The sequence below is a fragment of the Salvelinus sp. IW2-2015 genome, linkage group LG16, assembly GCF_002910315.2.
Source record: "Salvelinus sp. IW2-2015 linkage group LG16, ASM291031v2, whole genome shotgun sequence".
In the NCBI taxonomy this organism is placed as follows: domain Eukaryota; kingdom Metazoa; phylum Chordata; class Actinopteri; order Salmoniformes; family Salmonidae; genus Salvelinus; species Salvelinus sp. IW2-2015.
Genome location: NC_036856.1, coordinates 7,104,612 through 7,110,906, shown reverse-complemented (window position 1 = coordinate 7,110,906; position 6,295 = coordinate 7,104,612). Strand labels below are relative to the sequence as shown.

General features: G+C 46.2%; 1 protein-coding gene and 1 long non-coding RNA gene across 2 annotated transcripts in view; both read right to left on the bottom strand.

The window, feature by feature from the left end:
- frem1b (Fras1 related extracellular matrix 1b) overlaps positions 1 to 6,295 on the bottom strand; it is a 73,268-nt gene that overhangs the window by 11,652 nt on the left and 55,321 nt on the right.
- Positions 4,945 to 5,581, bottom strand: LOC139022557 (uncharacterized). The gene is made up of 3 exons (XR_011481145.1): positions 5,495 to 5,581; positions 5,205 to 5,281; positions 4,945 to 5,006 (listed from the first exon to the last, which is right to left on the bottom strand). It is a non-coding gene; the product is annotated as an uncharacterized lncRNA (long non-coding RNA).

Here is a 6,295-nt window from a genome sequence, read left to right as displayed (position 1 = left end):
ACTGGGAGCACGGAACTTTCCTTGCTGTCTCTGCCTGGCTGGTCCCCTCTCTCCACTGGGATTCTCTGCCTCTAACCCTATACAGGGGCTGAGTCACGGCTTACTGGTGCTCTTCCATGCGTCCCTAGGAGGGGTGCGTCACTTAAGCGGATTGAGTCACTGACGTGGTCTTCCTGTCTGGGTGGCGCCCCCCCCCGTTGGTTGTGCCGTGGCGGAGATCTTTGTGGGCTATACTCGCCTTGTCTCAGGATGGTAAGTTGGTGGTTGAAGTATCCCTCTAGTGGTGTGGGGCTGTGCTTTGGCAAAGGGGTGGGGTTATATCCTGCCTGTTTGGCCCTGTCCGGGGTATCATCGATGGGCCACAGTGTCTCCGACCCTCCTGTCTCAGCCTCCAGTATTTATGCTGCAGGAGTTTATTGTGTCGGGGGGCTAGGGTCTGTTATATCTGGAGTATTTCTCCTGTCTTATCCGTGTCTGTGTGAATTACGTATGCTCTCTCTAATTCTTCTCTTCTTCTCTTTCCTCTCTTCCTAGGACTATGCCTCAGGACTACCTGGCATGATGACTCCTTGTTGTCCCCAGTCCAACTGGCTGTGCTGCTGCTCCAGTTCAACTGTTCTGCCTGCGGCTATGGAAACCTGACCTGTTCCCTGTGATTACTATTATTTGACCATGCTGGTCATTTATGAACATTTGAACACCTTGGCCATGTTCTGTTATAATCTCCACCCGGCACAGCCAGAAGAGGACTGGCCACTCCTCATAGCCTGGTTCCTCTCTAGGTTTCTTCCTAGGTTTTGGCCTTTCTAGGGAGTTTTTCCTAGCACTGTGCTCTTACAACTCGCATTGCTTGCTGTTAGGGTTTTAGGCTGGGTTTCTGTACAGCTCTTTGATATATCAGCTGATGTAAGAAGGGCTATATAAAAAATTTGATTTGATTACTCACTCGCCGTCGGATCCTTACAGGGCACCCCGACCTACGTCCCCAATATCTCCATCTCTTCTTCATGCAAATTACAGGGATTTGGGCCTTGTCGGGTGTCTGAAGTACATTTTTAGCTTCCGACTCTTTAAAGAAAAAAATCTTTGTCCAGTACGAGGTGAGTAATCACTGTCCTGATATCCAGAAGCTCTTTTCAGTCATAAGAGATGGTGGCAGAAACATTATGTACAAAATAAGTCCAAATAACGCGGAAAAACACACGCACAATTGTTTAGGTGCCCGTCAAACTGCAGCCATCTCCTCCTGCACCATCTATCAGTAGCGACGCGTGTGTAAATTACTGGGGATGCCAAGCCATCCACCCGCCAAAAAGAGCCATATTACACCCTGTGTTGTGATAATTGCGTTGTTTGCTTAAAAACGGGTTAATTCATATGCTTTTGATATAAGGCAAGGCCGAGACAATAAGAAGACACAGTGGCAGAATACATTCAACCACACCTTTGTTTATCAGAAAACCGGATAGCAACCTCTGTCCATTGAAGTCACAAAGAATATTGCATGTACAGTAACAGACCTACAGCAGGTCAAGCAAGTTAATGTTTCGACATTTTCGACCCTAAACAACTATTGATTTAGAACCACAGAGGGTAACCGAAAGTCGCAAAGAAAACAGGAGCGCCTCCACTATTCCAGACCATTTCAACATGATCAAATCACCTGAGCTTAGTCTAACACAGTGACAACAAAAATATACAAATCCAAGCTGGCTTTCCTTGACAGTTTTTTTTAGGTGCGCCAGGACCATTCACCAGTTGAGCTCGCTTAGTTTAGCTCAATGCCGATTGGCTCATTTTGTATACTTTTTTGTCAAGGGAGGCCAGATGCTTGCTGGCTTCCCTTGCATTCAATGCTAGGGGCGGCAACAATGTCATACTCATTTGGACCAGACAGCATCAGATAGATGGCCTACACGTAGAGAGACAGAGGGGGGCGCTGTTTCGCTCACTCGGATGCTTTCTCCTGTGAGATACATTCAATCTCTTGCGCATTGAAGAAAATTATGAAACAGAGAGATGAAAGAAATTATTTAATGTTTAAAAAAAAGTAATTGTTGTAAAAAAAATGGGAAGCCTGGCTTCCCTTGGCATCCGTGATACACACCACTGCCAATACATTATTACCGCATATTGGTTTTACATGAATGCCCTGCCAATGCATTGTTTTTCGTCCCATTAAAATATATATATTTCAATTGAGTAGGCTATATGATTACACCAGTAATAGATCCGTTATTGTATTACTTGTGAAGCAACAGCTGAGTGAGCATACGTTTAAATCATTTGCTTTTTATTTTACGGTGCTGATGGTGCCTGCATCAGATGGTCAGTCTCAGCGGAGGGAGAGCAGCAGACTCTCAACATCCTCGCTCTCCCTTCCTCCACTGACACTGACCAAAAGGGCACCGTCTTCCAGCTGATGGCGAAACTCCGCACGCCTCCCATATTATTTCTACATGAACAGAGAAAGTGAAATATTCCTCGATATTAAAAGACCAAGCGCTATATAACAACGCAAGCCTATAGATACAATTTCCTACTCATTCTTTACTGCTGCAATGCTTGTTTGTAGCGCTGAGTGTAAATAGGGAGAAGCACATTTTATGCTTATAAAAGTGTTGAAAACAAAGTGTTGACAGTGCTGAGTAAGAATTTAAACATGAACTCAATCATAAAAACAGCAGCTCGTTGCTGTATTCGTTGACAGTCTCTCTCTAGTCATGGTTTAAACGTTTTGAAATCTCACAGTATCAACTTCGCTGTAGCTTTCTTTTATGCCTGCTACTTTACTGCAGACACGTAATCTGAGCCATCTGATTGGCCAGCGGTAAACCTAAAGTGCACTTGATTTGCTCTCTGGGTCCTCTGCGAAGGAAGAGTTTGTACCTTCAGACACTAAATGGTTCAAAATGGCAACCATTCACATATCCGGTTCGCAGGGCAGCTGAATCGGGTGCACCTACCGCCAGCAGCCTGAGAATTTTTTACAAAATAGGAACACAATGCTTTATCGTTGTTTTTTTACAGAATGTTTGGCGATCGACTAGGAATGCCTTGGAATACGATCGACCAGGTTGGTGACCACTGCTCTAGAAAGTTGAGTGAAGTTCAATCTCGTGTTCTCTCTGGGGCTAATATTTCTGCGCAGCAGTCCTAGGGGAGCTGCATGGCATTCTCGAGGCTACGCAGCTTAGAGGGAACATTGCACCAACCCCCTAGCCCCCCTTTAGTTAAAACAATGCCCTCACCTTGCGCTGGCGACCAGCCTGTGTTGTTTGGGCGAGGGTACAGGGGCATCCATCCTGGGGGGCATCCCCCACCCTCACCTCATGGAGGAACTTCCTGTGGCCAGACCAGCTCCAGATTGGGATCACTTGGAGGTCCGGGTGCACCTGGGGGATGGGCTCTGGAATCGGCAGCCTCCTTTCCTCTAGTCTCAGTGGGGTGAGTGCATGGAATAGTGGAGAGTGGGGACACAATAAAATGTGACACATGGTGACACATATATATATACAGTCAACTCCTGATAAATGCAACAGCTTGACCCTGTTGTGCAATGAGAACTAAACCAGAGCATGCCGTTATCATGAGAATCAAAATGTTCAGACATTTGGACTGGAAAGGTATGTTGCATTTAGGTAGCGAGTGCACTTTTCAGGAGTCGACTGACCTCTCTCCTTCCAAAGTTGTGAGGTTTACAGTATATGAAGAGTCTTACCGTCCAGACTTTCTCTTCACTCTTTCTCCTGACACCTGAATGAAGGACCTAGAATCACAGAGGAGAGACATAGCTAACATGCAGTAAGATGCGGGCACTATTCATAAAACCACTATGTTGAATTTCACATATTCCTTCAGGAAAATTCTACAACAATCCATAGGAATGGCAAGTTTATGTCCGGCTTCGACAACTCTCTTTCCGCAGACATCATTTGAATATCAATCAACTTCCAAAGTTTCCCAGCAGTTCCTCAAAAAGAAACGCTAAAGTCAACATGGGTTGTTGATTGTAATTGTTGTGCTGGGCTCCAATCAAGTACTTGGTGAAACTCAGAGGCTCACCGTGCGACTGTTGCTATTACTGTTGCTGCCGCCCTGCAGTCTGAGTTGTCTGGTGGCCTGGCTGTGAAACTGAGTAGCCTGGTCCTGGGGCTCCCTCTCTCCATCCCATAGTCCAGGAAGGGCCTCCGGTTGGGCACGTCCCCCTTGTGGATGGGGGCGGCTCCCACAGCAGGTCTGTTTCAAAGTCAGTGCCTGCTCCTCTAGCTGTGGGACTGGGGACGTGAGCGGTTGAAGTACTCCTTTTTCATCTTCCTAACCCTCAGGTCCTCTGGGTCGCACATTCCTGTAGAGAGAGAACGCGAGACAGAGCGACAGAGAAACCAGGGTCATGTTCATTAGGGCACACGACGGAAAACATTTCAAACTGTTTTGCAATGGGAAATAAAAATGATGTTTCTTTATTGGACAATTCCACGTAGTTCCTCCTGTTCTGTCTGATTTCTTCCATTCAGTGCTTAATTGACATGACCCTGGGTTATGTCCAGTAAAGTACAACAAGAGAGAGGAAACAGTTTGAAACAGAAAATGACAATGAGTTACTTATTGGGCACATTCCGGTAGGGCCTCTTGTCACACAGTCTTGTGGCACGCAGACGCCCACGCTCGAAACCCAGCGTCCACGCACGCATGACATTTAAACATCACTCTGCATCAGTATATCAAAATGTCAATTAACCATAGGCAACATGCACCCTCTGCTGGTTAGGAAGGCTTACACCAAGTCAGAGTCAGGGCATCAGAACACAGCCCTCAGCCTACTGTATTATATAACCAATCACTGAATCATTCTTAAATCGCCTCCTCTAGGATCCACAATCTCCACACTGGCTGAGTTCCTCTGACCAGAACAGTGTTTCTGGGGCCTTTCAGAATCACGGTGAACGTCTCATGGTTTTTTCCAGGCGTCGTCTTTCAGGTAAATGTTCCAGGTTTTCACGTGACTCCTAATCAAGTCATACAGGGGAGAGAGAAGAGGAGGTAGCTACATCAACTAATAACATTATTATAGGTATATCAACTAACCCACCACACACACACCACACACACACACACACACACACAACACACACACACACACCACACACACACACACACACAACACACACACACACACACACACACAGACACACCACACACACACACCTGGATCGAACTGGATCAGACTGCCGTGCTGTGGGTGAAATCTTTTCCCCACCTTGGCAGTACCATCTTCCACCTGAAAGCGAGAGAAAGAGGGGTTGACATTCTTAGACTCCGATTCGAGTCCCATTCAATTCAACTATACAACTTTACCACCAGACTGTTGTTTTTCAAGGTCAATTCAATATGAGTGAGTAGGATTGTAACCTTGACCCTAGCTGCTCTAGTCCACAGCTTGGCTGTTCAGTTGACTGGTGTGAGTTGTGTTCAGGACACCACTCTACTGTACCTGAATAGCAATGTAGGCCGGGTCCATGCTTTCCCACTGCGCGTCAGCTGCACCTGCAGCATGCCTGCGTTCTCACACACCCGGTAACACGTAGCGACAGCTCCACCCGAGACACGTCAGCTGCAGTCTGCAAGACAGGCCACAGGTGCGGTCAAGAGTGAACAAGAGAGGTCAAGCGTGGCTAGACTCCTCTTTATTTTACCCTGGTCCCATCTGTATGTGCTTGCCAACTCTGACTATCATGTCATACCATTGAATACAGTACATACAGATCTGGGAACAGGTTTTTTATATGGTATCAGTCATGACATTTGGGAAATTCTAAGCTGTGTGTGAATCGGTCTATTGTACCCCACTATGGCTGTTGCACAGAAAGTGCCCACCTCCAAATCCATCTATGCAGTATAAAACAGTGTCTCTCAACCTTTTTGTATCGTGAATTGCTTACAACAATCGCAGAGATTAAAAAAAGATTAAAAAAAAACATTTGATTATAACAAAAAAATAAATTAATAATATGCAATACAAACGAGGCTATATACACAAAGTGACCGGTACCGAGTCATGTGCAGGATACGAGTAGTTGAGGTAATACGTATGTCCAATGGAATAAACCTACATTTCAGGCAGCATGGTGTTTCCCGCGGGGGTCAGTGACACGGACTCAAAGCTGTGTCCCTGCACTCCATGTCGGTGGGATGACATAGAGCACGGCTCGCTGCTCCAAATCCCTCTGGGTGAAGCGTCCTTGATGTACGCCCCTAGGCAAACACAAAATCTTGCTCTATTTTTAGCTTCCGA